We start from the raw sequence: 12,164 nt of genomic DNA, 5'->3' as shown, positions 1-12,164 counted from the left end.
GGAATCGAATCGAATCGAATCGTAAAGAATTGAATTGAATCGAAAATAATCGAATTGAATCGAAAAGAATCATCTCGAATTGAATCCAATGGAATAGAATAGAAAAGAATCGAATCGAACTGAAAAGAATCGAATCGCAGAGAATCTAATCGAATCAAATCGAAAAGAATCGAATCGAATTGAATCGAATCAAATCAAATCGACTCGTATCGAGAAGATTCGAAACATATTGAGAAGAATCGAATCGTATGAAAAGAATTGAACCGAATCGAATCGAAAAGAATTGAATCGAATTGAAAAGAATCGAATCGAATCAAAGACAATCGAATTGAAACGAAGAGAATCGAATTGAATCGAAGAGAATCGAATTGAATCGAAGCGAATCGAATCGAATCGAAGGGAATCGAATCGAATTGAATCGAAAAGAATCACATCAAATCGAATCGAATTGAAGATTCGAATTGAATCGAAAACAATGGAATCAATTCGAATCGATTCAAATCGAATAATCAAAAAGAATTGAATCAAATCAAAAGGAATCGAATAGAATCGTATCGGAAAGAATCGAATAGAAAGAATCAAACCAAATCGAATTGAATCGAATCGAAAAGAATCGAATTGAATCATATTGAATCGATAAGAATCAACTCGAATTGACCAGTCGAATAGAATAGAAAAGAATCGAGTTGAATCGAATAGAAAAGAATCATATAGAAACAAAGCGAATCGAATAGAACAGAAAAGAATCGTATTGAATCGAATAGAGAAGAATTGAATCGACTCGAATCGAAAAGAATTGAAAAGAATCGAATAGTATCGAATTGAATTGAATTGAATCGAATTGAAAAGAATCAAATTGAAAAATCGAATCGAATCCAATGAAACACCAATGAAAAGAATCGAATCGAATCGGAAAGAATCGAATCAAATCAATCGAATTGAAAAGAATCGAATCGAACCGAAAGAATCAAATCGAATCGAATCGAAAAGAACCGAAAAGAATCGAAAAGAATGGAATCAATTAGAATCGATTCAAATCGAATAATCGAAAAGAATCGAATCAGATTGAAAGGATTCGAATCGAAAGGAATCGAATCAGAAGGATCAAACCGAATCGAAAAGAATCAAATCGAATCAAGATTCGAATTGAATCGAAAAGAATGGAAACAATTCGAATCGATTCAAATCAAATAATCGAAAAGTATCGAATCAAATCTAAAGGGATCGAATCGATCGAAAAGAATCAAATCGAAAGGATAGAACCGAATCAAATCGAATGGAATAAAAAAGAATAGAATAGAATAGAATAGAATGAAATCGACTCGAATCGAAAAGAATCTAATTGAATCGAAAAGAATCGAATCAACTCGAATCGAAAAAAATTGAAAAGAATCGAATCGAATCGAAAAGAATCGAATCGAATCAAAAAGAATCGAATCGAATCGAATTGAAAAGAATCGAATCGAATCGAAGAGAATCGAATCGAATTGAATCGAAGAGAATCGAATCGAATCGAAAGGAATCGAATCGAATCAAATTGAAAAGAATCAAATCGAATCGAATCGAATTGAAAAGATTCTAATTGAATCGAAAACAATGGAATCAATTTGAATCGATTCAAATCGAATAATCAAAAAGAATCGAATCAAATCGAAAGGAATTGAATAGAATCGTATCAGAAAGAATCGAGTAGAAAGAATCAAACCAAATCGAATCGAATTGAAAAGACTTGAATAGAATCGAATCGTATCGAATCGATAAGAATCGAATCGAATTGACCAGTCGAATAGAAGAGAAAAGAATCGAGTCGAATCGAATAGAAAAGAATCATATAGAAACGAAGTGAATTGAACAGAAAAGAATCGTATTGAATCGAATAGAAAAGAATTGAATCGACTCAAATCGAAAAGAATTGAAAAGAATCGAATCGTATCGAATCAAATCGAATTGATAAGAATTGAATTGAAAAATCGAATCGAATCCAATCAAACACCAATGAAAAGAATCGAATCGAATCAGAAAGAAACGAATCAAATCAAATCGAATCGAAAAGAATCGAATCGAACCAAAAGAATCAAATCGAATCGAATCGAAAAGAATCGAAAAGAATTGAAAAGAATGGAATCAATTCAAATCGATTCAAATCGAATAATCGAAAAGAATCGAATCAAATCGAAAGGAATCGAATGGAAAGAATCGAATCGGAAGGATCGAACCGAATCGAAAAGAATCGAATCGAAAAGATTCGAATTGAATCGAAAAGAATGGAAACAATTCGAATCGATTCAAATCAAATAATCGAAAAGAATCGAATCAGATCGAAAAGAATCGAATCAGATCGAAAAGAATCGAATCGAATCGAAAGGAATCGAATCGAATCGAATAAAATAGAATAGAATCGACTTGAATCGAAAAGAATCGAAACGAATAGAATAGAAAAGAATCAAATCGACTCGAATCTAAAAGAATTGAAAAGAATCGAATACAATCGAAAAGAATCTAATAGAAAAGAATCGAATCGAATTGAATCTAAAAGAATCGAATTGTATCGAAAAGAATCAAATCAAATTGATTCGAATCGAATAGAAAAGAATCGAATTGACTCGAAATGAAAAGATTTAAAAAGAATAGAATCGAATCGAAAAGAATCAATATCGAACCAAATCGAATTGAAAAGAATGGAATCGAATTGAAAAGAATCGAATCGAATCGATAAGTATTGAATCGAATCGAATTGAATCGAATAGAATCAACTCGAATCGAAAAGAATCGAAACGAATCGAATAGAAAAGAATCAAATCGACTCGAATCTAAAAGAATTGAAAAGAATCGAATACAATCGAAAACAATCAAATCGAAAACAATCGAATCGAATCGAAAAGAATAGAATTGAATCGATAAGAATCGAATCAAATAGATTCGAATCGAATAGAAAAGAATCGAATTGAAAAGATTCAAATTGAATCGAAAAGAATGGAATCCATTCGAATCGATTAAAATCGAATAATTGAAAAGAATCGAATCGAATCGAAAAGAATCGAATTGAAAGGATCGAACTGAATCGAATCGAATCAAATCGAATCAAAAAGAATCGAATCGAATCGAAAAGAATAGAATCAACTCGAATTGAAAAGAATCGAATCAACTCGAATCTAAAAGAATTGAAAAGAATCGAATACAATCGAAAAGAATCGAATCGAAAAGAATCGAATCGAATTGAATCTAAAAGAATTGAATTGTATCAAAAAGAATCTAATCAAATCGATTCGAATCGAATAGAAAAGAATTGAATTGACTCGAAACAAAAAGATTTAAAAATAATCGAATCGAATCGAAAAGAATCAATATCGAATCAAATCGAATCGAAAAGAATGGAATTGAATCAAAAAGAATCGAATCGAATCAATAAGAATCGAATCGTATCGAAAAGAATTGAATCGACTCAAATTGAAAAGAATCGAATCGAATCGAAAAGAATCGAGTAGATTCGAATTGAAAAGAATCAAATCAAAAAGAATCTAATCAAAAAGAATTGAATCGAATCGAATCGAAGAGAAAAGAGTCGAATCGACTCAAATCGAAGAGAATCGAAAAGAATAAAATTGAATCAAATAGAAGAGTCGAATCAAAAATAATCGAAAAGAATCGAATCAAATCGAAAAGAATCCAATCGAATCGAATAAAAAAGAATCGAATCGAAAATAATTGAAAAGAATCGAATCGAATCGAAAAGAATACAATAGAAAAGAATCGAATCAAATCGAATCTAATAGAATAGAAAACTATCGAATCAAATCGAATCGAATAGAAAAGAATCCACTCGAATAGAATAGAATAGAATAGAAAACTATCGAATAGAATAGAATAGAAAAGAAAACAATCGAAACGAATCGAATCGAATTGAATAGAAAAGAATCGAATCGATTAGAATAGAAAAGAATTGAATCAAATTGAATAGAAAAGAATCAAATCAAATTGAATTAAATCGAATAGAATAGAATAGAAAATAATTGAATCGAATCAATTCGAATCGAATCGAATAGAAAAGAATCGAATCAAATCGAATCGAATTAAAAAGAATCTAAAAGAGTCGAATCGAATCGAAAAGAATCGAATCGAATCAAAAAGAATCAAATCGAATCAAAAAGTATTAAATCCAATAGAAAAGAATAGAATAGGAAAGAATTGAATCAATCGAATCCAAAAGAATCGAATCGAATCAAGTCGAATTGAAAAGAATCAAATTGAATCGAAAAGAATCTAGTCGAATCGATTCGAATCGAAAAGCATGGACTCGAATCGAATCCAATCGAATAGAAGAGAAAAGAATCTAATCGAATCGAATCAAAAATAATTCTTTCGAATAGAAAAGAATCGAATTGGAAAGAATTGAATCGAATCGAATTGAATCGAAAAGAATCTAATCTAATCGAAATGAATAGAAAAGAATCGAATCGAATTGAATCGAAAAGAATCGAATCGAAAAGAAAGGAAAAGAACCGAATCGATAAGAATCGAATCGAAAGAATCAAATCGAATCAAATCAAATCGAATCTAATCGAAAAGAATCGAATCGAAAAGACTCGAATCGAATGGAAAAAAACAATCGAATCGAAAACAATGAAATCGAATCAAAAACAATCGAATTGAATCGTAATGAATTGAATCAAATCGAGTCGAATGAAAAGAATCGAATCAAACCAACTCGCATCGATTGGAAAAGAATCGAATTGAAAAGAATCGTATCAAAAAGAAACGAATCGAATCGAAAAGAATCGAATAAATAAGAACTGAATCGAAAAGAATCAATTCGAATCAAAAAGAATCGATTTGAATTGAATCAAATCGAATCGATAAGAATAGAATAGACTAGAATAGAATTGAATCGAATCGAATAGAATAGAAAAGAATCGAATCAAATTGAATAATAGATTAGAAAAGAACCGAATCGAATCAAATATAATCGTATAGAATCTAATTGAATCGAATCGAACAGAATAGAATAGAAAAGAATCGAATCAAATCGAATAGAAAAGAATCTATTCGAATCTAATGGAATCGAATAGAACAGAAAAGAATAGAATCAATTCGAATAGAAAAGAATCAAATTGACTCGAATCGAAAAGAATCGAATCGATTTGAATCTAAAGGAAACAAAAGGAATCGAATCAAAAAGAATCGAACCGAGTGAATGGGTGACGGGCACTGGGGGTTATTCTGTATGTTAGTAAATTGAACACCAATAAAAAATAAATTAACTTAAAAAAAAGAATCGAATCAAAAACAATCGAATCGTATCGAATCAAAAAGAATCAAATCGAATTGAATCGAATCGAATAGAATCGAATCCAATCCTATCAAAAAGCATAGAAAAAAATCGAATCGAATCGAAAAGAATCGAATCAAATTGAATCAAATGAAAAGAATCGAATAGAATCAAATCGAAACGAATGGAAAAGAATCGAAAGAATCGAATTGAATCGAATCAAATCTAATCGAAAGAATCGAATAGCATCGAATCGAAAAGACTCGAATAGAATCAAATAGAAAAGAATCGAAACGAAAACAATCGAATTCAATCAAATCTTAAAGAATCTAATCAAATCAAATCGAATGAAAAGAATCGAATTTAATCAAATCGAATCGATTGGAAAAGAATCGAATAGAAAAGAAACGAATCGAATCGAATCGAAAATAATCGAATCGAATCGAAAAGAATCAAATAGAATAGAAAAGAATACATTAGAATAGAAAGGAATGGAATTGGATAGAATATAATAGAAGACAAGAGCCGAATCGAATCGAATCGAATAGAATAGAAAAGAATTGAAACGAATCAAATAGAATAGAAAAGAATCAAATCAAATCGAATAGATTCAAATCGAATAATAGAATAGATTAGAAAAGAACTGAATCGAATCGAATAGAATAGAATCGTATAGAATCGAATCGAGTAGAATCAAATCGAATAGAACAGAATAGAAAAGAATCGATCGAATCGAATAGAATAGAAAAGAATCTAATCGAATCTAATCGAATTAATAGAATAGAAAAGAACCAAATTGAATTGATTTGAACAGAAAAGAATCGAATCACTCGAATTGAAAAGAATCGAAACAAATTGAATCTAAAGGAAATGAAAGGAATCGAACCGAAAAGAATCGAATCGAAAAGAATCAAATCATATCGCATCGAAAAGAATTGAATCGAATCGAATAGAATCAATTCCAATCCAAAAAGCATCGAAAAGAATTGAATCTAATCGAAAAAAGATCGAATCAAATCGAATCGAATCAAAAAGAATTGAATCAAATCGAAAAGAATCGAATCAAATTGAATCGAAAGAATCGAAAAGAATCAAATTGAAAGAATCAAACCGAAAAGAATCGAATAGAATCGAATCGAAAAGAATCGAATTGAAAAGAATCGAATAGAATCGAATCAATAAGAATCGAATTGAATAGAAAATAAAAAAATTGAATCAAATAAAAAAGAATCCAATCAACTCGAATTGAAAAGAATTGAATTGAATCGAAAAGAATCGAATCAAATTGTATAGAAAAGAGTTGAATCAACTCGAATTGAATATAATCGAAAAGAATCGAACCAAATCGAAAAGAATCGAATGGAATCAAAAAGAATCGATCAAATCAAATCAAATAGAAAAGAATCGAATCGGCTGGAATAGAAAAGAATCTAATTGAATTGAATAGCATAGAATAGAAAAGAATCGAATCAAATCGAATCGAATAGAACAGAAAACTATCGAATCGAATCAAATTGAATCAAATCAAATAGAAAACATCGAAACGAATCGAATAGAATAGAATAGAATAGAATAGAATAGAATAGAAAACTTTCGAATTGAATAGAATCTAATAGAATAGAAAACTATCGAATCGAATCAAATCGAATTGAATAGCAAACAATCGAAAAGAATAAAATCGAATCGAATAGAAAAGAATCGAATCGATTAGAATAGAAAAGGATTGAATCGAATCAAATAGAAATAATCGATGCGAATCATATCGAATAGAAAAGATTCTAATCGAATCGAATCGAATAGAAAAGAATGGAATCAAATCGAATTAAATCGAATCGAATCGAATAGAAAATAATCGAATCAGGGATCCCTGGGTGGTGCAGCGGTTTGGCGCCTGCCTTTGGCCCAGGGCGCGATCCTGGAGACCCGGGATCGAATCCCACATCAGGCTCCCGGTGCATGGAGCTTGCTTCTCCCTCTGCCTATGTCTGCCTCTCTCTCTCTCTCTCTGTGTGACTATCATAAATAAATAAAAAATTAAAAAAAAAAGAAAATAATCGAATCAAATAGATTCAAATTAAATCGAATCGAATCAAATCACAAAGAATCTAAGAGTTGAATCGAATCGAAAAGAATCAAATTGAAAAAAAAGAACTGAATCGAATTGATTCAAAAAGAATCGATCGAATCGAAAAGAATCGAATCAAATCGAAAAGAATCGAATCAAAATGTATCGAATCGAATCCAAAAGAATCAAATCGAATCGAGACGATTCGAATCAAAAAGCATGGACTCGAATCGAATCCAATCAAAAGAATAGAAAAGAATATAATTGAATCGAATCGAAAAGAATCAAATCGTATCGAAAAGAATTGAATCAAATCAAATAGAAAAGAATCGAAAAGAATCGAATCGAATCGAAAAGAATCAAATCGAAAAGAATTGAGTAGATTCAAATAGAAAAGAATCGAATCGAATAGAAAAGAATTGAATCAAATCGAAAAGAATTGAATCAAATCGAAAAGAACTGAATCAAATCGAATCGAAGAGTCGAATCAACTCGATCGAAAAGAATCAAATCGAATCGAATAGAAAAGAGTCGAATCAACTAGAATCGAATAGAATCGAAAAGAACCGAATCAAATTGAACAGAATCGACTCTAATCGAAAAGAATCAAATTGAATCGAAAAGAATTGAATCAAATCGAATCGAAAGAATCGAAAATCGAATAAAAAAGAATCGATTGAAAAGAATCGAATCGAATAGAATCAAAAAGAAACGAATAGAATTGGAAAGAATCGAATTGAATTGATAGCATCGATAAAAATCAAATTGAAAAGAATGGAAAAGAATCGAATCAAATCGAAAAGAATCGAATCGAAAAGAATTGAATCGAATCGAAAAGAATCGAATCGAATCAAAAAGAATCGAATCGAATCGAATTGAAAAGAATCGAATTGAATTGAAAAGAATCAAATCGATAAGAATCGAATCGAATTGATAAGAATCAAATCGAATTGAAAAGAATCGAATCGAAAAGAATCGAATTGAATCAAAATAATTGAGAAGAAAAGAATCGAATTGACTCGAATCGACTAGAATCGAATCGAATAGAAAAAAATCGAATCAAATAGAATTAAATCGAATCGAATAGAATGGAAAATAATAGAATCTATTCGAATCGAATCGAATAGAAAAGAATCGAATTGAATCGAATCAAAAAGATTTGAAAAGAGTCGAATCGAATCGAATCGAAAAGAATCGAATCGAATCAAAAAGAATCGAATCGAGTCACAACAAAAAGAATCGAATCGAAATGAATTGAATCGAAACAAATCCAAAAGAATCAAATCGAATTGAATCGAAAAGAATCAAATAGAATAGAAAAGAATCAAATCGAATTGAATCGAAAAATTGATTCGAATCGAAAAGAATCGAATAGAAAAGAAAAGAATCGAATCGAATCGAATCGAAAAGAATATAATCGAATCGAATCAAAATGAATAGAAAAGAATTGAATTGAAAAAAATCGAATCGAAAAGAATTGAAAAGAATCAAATCGAAAGAATCAAATAGAATCAAATCGAATCTAATCAAAAGAATTGAATAGAATCGAATCGAAAAGACTCGAATCGAATCGAATCAAAAAGCATCAAATTGAATAAAAAAATATCGAATCGAATCGAATCCTAATGAATCGAATAAAATCGAATCGAATAGAAAAGAAACGAGTCGAATCGAATCGATAAGAATCGAATCGAAAAGAATCAAATCGAATTGAATCGAATCGATAAGAATCGAATCGAAAATAATAGAAGAATCGAATCAAATCGAATAGAAAAGAATCGAAATGAATCAAATCAAATTGAATAATAGAATAGATTAGAAAAGAACCGAATCGATCGAATGGAATAGAATAGAATCGTATAGAATCGAATTGAATCGAATAGAATACAACAGAATAGAATAGAAAAGATTCGAATCGAATCGAATAGAAAAGAATCTAATTGAATCGAATAAACAGAAAAGAATCGAATCGACTCGATTCAAATAGAAAAGAATCAAATCGACTCGAATCGAAAAGATTCGAATCGAATTGAATCTAACGGAAATGGAAGGAATCGAATCGAATAGCATCGAATCCAATCCAATCAAAAAGAATCGAAAAGAATCGAATAGAATAGAATCGAATCGAAAAGAATCGAATCGAATCGAATTGAAAAGAATTGAATCGAATAGAATCGAATCGAGTCGAATCGAATCAAATTGAACCGAATCAAAAAGAATCGAATCGAATCGAAAAGAATCTAATCAAATCGAATCGTAAAGAATCGAATCGATTGGAAAAGAAATGAATCTATAAGAATCGAACGAATCGAAAAGAATCAAATCGAATTGAATCGAAAATAATCGAATCGAATTGAAATAATCGAGTAGAAAAGAATCGAATCTACTCGAAAGGAAAAGAATAGAATAGAATAGAATAGCATAGAAAAGAAGCGAATCAAATCGAATCGAACAGAATAGAAAACCATCGAATCGAAATGAATCGAATAGAAAAGAATCTAATTGAATCGAATCGCATAGAATAGAATAGAAAACTATCAAATCGAAATGAATGTAATAGAATAGAAAACTATCTAATTGAATCGAATTGAATAGAATAGAAAACAATCAAAAAGAATCGAAACATATTGAATAGAAAAGAATCGAATCAATTAAAATAGAAAAGAATTGAATCAAATCAAATAGAAAAGAATCGAATCAAATCGAATTAAATCGAATCGAATAGAATAGAAAATAATCGAATCGAATCGAATCGCCTCGAATCGAATCGAATAGAAAAGAATCAATTGAATCGAATCAAAAAGAATCAAAAAGAGTCGAATCGATTCAAAGAGAATCGAATCGAATCGAAAAGAATCATATTGAATCGAAAAGAATCAAATCGAATCAAATCGATTCAAGTCGAAAAGCATGGACGTGAATCGAATCCAATAAAATAGAATAGAAAAGAATCTAATCGAATCGAATCAAAAAGAATTGATTCGAATCGATAAGAATCGAATCGAAAAGAATTGAATCGAATCGAAAAGAATCTAATCAAATCAAATTCAAACGAATAGAAAAGAATCGAATCGAAAAGAATCGAATCGAAAAGAACCGAATTGAAAAGAATCGAATCGAAAGTGTCAAATAGAATCGAATCGAATTGAATCGAAAAGAATTGAAAAGAATCAAATCGAAAACAATCGAATAGAGTCGCATTGTAAAGAATCGAATCAAATCGAATCGAATCGAAAGAATCGAATCGAATAGAATAGAATGGAATCGAATCGAATCGAATACAATAGAAAAGAATTGAATCGTATAGAATCGAATTGAATCGAATGAAATAGAACAGAATAGAATAGAAAGGAATCGAATCGAATCAAATATAATCGAATAGAAAAGAATCGAATCGAATCAAATCGAATCGAACAGAAAAGAATCAAATCGAATCGATTCAAATAGAAAAGAATCGAAAGGACTCGAATCGAAAAGAATCGAAAAGATTCGAATCGAATTGAATCTAAAGGAAACGAAAGGAATCGAATTGAAAAGAATCAAATCGAAAAGAATTGAATCGTATCTAATCAAAAAGCATCAAATCGAATCGAATCGAATAGTATCGAATACAATCCAATCAAAAAGCATCAAAAAGAATCAAATCGAATCGAAAAGAATTGAATCGAATCAAAAAGAATTGAATCAAATCGAAAAGAATCGATTGAAAAGAAACGAATCGAATCGAAACGAAAAGAATCGAATCGAATAGAATCGAAAAGAATCGAATCGAATCGCATCGAATCGAACTGAAATGAAAAGAATCAAAAAGTATCGAATCGAATCGAAAAGAATCGAATCGAAAAGAATCAAATCGAAAAGAATCGAATTGAAAAGAATTGAATCGAATCGAATCGAAAAGAATCGAATCGAAAAGAATCGAAAAGAATCGAATCGAAATCAATCGAATTGAATCATCAAGAATCGAATCAAAAAGAATCAATTTGAATCGAAAAGAATGGAATCGAATTGAATCGAATCGAATAAAAAAGAATCGAATAGAATAGAATAGAAAAGAATCCAATCGAATAGAATAGAATCAAATCGAATAATAGAATAGATTAGAAAAGAACCGAATCGAATCAAATAGAATAGAATCGTATAGAATCGAATTGAATCGAATCGAATAGAACAGAATAGAATAGAAAAGAATCGAATTGAATCTAATTGAATAGAAAAGAATCTAATAGAATCTAATCGAATCGAATAGAACAGAAAAGAATCGAATCGAATCGATTCAAATAGAAAAGAATCAAGTCGAAAAGAATTGAAAAGAATCGAATCTAATCGAATCGAAGAGAATCAAATAGAATCAAATAGCATCGAATCCAATCCAATAAAAGCATCGAAAAGAATCGAATCGATAAGAATCGATAAGAATCGAATCAAAACGAAAAGAATCGAATCGAATGGAATAGAAAAGAATCGAATCGACTCGAATAAAAATCGAATCGAATCGAAAAGAATTGAATCAAATCGAAAAGAATCAAATCGAATCGAATCGAAATAATCGAGAAGAAAAGAATCGAATTGACTCGAATCAAAAAGAATCTAATAAAATAGAAAAGAATCGAATCAATCGAATTAAATCGAATCGAATAGAATAGAAAATAATCGAATCAAATCGATTCAAATCAAATAGAATAGAAAAGAATCAAATCGAATCAAAAAGGATCGAAAGAGTCGAATTGAATTGAAAAGAATCGAATCAAATCGAAAAGAATCCAATCGAATAGAAAAGAATTGAATCGAAACGAAATGAATCGAATCGAATCCAAAAGAATCGAATCGAAT

Source organism: Canis lupus, chromosome 18 (assembly GCF_011100685.1).
Source record: "Canis lupus familiaris isolate Mischka breed German Shepherd chromosome 18, alternate assembly UU_Cfam_GSD_1.0, whole genome shotgun sequence".
In the NCBI taxonomy this organism is placed as follows: domain Eukaryota; kingdom Metazoa; phylum Chordata; class Mammalia; order Carnivora; family Canidae; genus Canis; species Canis lupus.
The sequence above is the reverse complement of the archived record's forward strand: the minus strand, read 5'-3'. Positions refer to the sequence as shown.